Genomic DNA, 397 nt, shown 5'->3' on the forward strand with positions numbered 1-397 from the left:
ACTCTGATATTCTGATGAGTGATATAATAGATAAAGAGAATGAGTTTGATACTATACAGCTCATAAATATCTATAATGAAAAGTCATTGAAGAAAAATAATAACACCTGAACAATTAATAGAGAATTTCTGAACATAACTTTATCAAGAAACTCTATAATTACAGGAGATTTCAATGCATATTATCTCTGATGAAATTCAGAATGCAAAAGAGCAGTAAGAGTTGATAATCTGATTAAATGAATCTTTGAGCATTTAATAGATTTAGTTAACAAGTCTGATCTACAAACATTCTTTAGAAAAGGCATGAAACAGAAATCTATTATAGATCTAATCTTCATGTCACAAAATCTAATAAAAAAAAGACTTGTAAACTGATTTATTGATTCAAATGAGAC

The sequence above is a fragment of the Blastomyces gilchristii genome, assembly GCF_000003855.2.
Source record: "Blastomyces gilchristii SLH14081 genomic scaffold supercont1.1, whole genome shotgun sequence".
NCBI lineage: Eukaryota > Fungi > Ascomycota > Eurotiomycetes > Onygenales > Ajellomycetaceae > Blastomyces > Blastomyces gilchristii.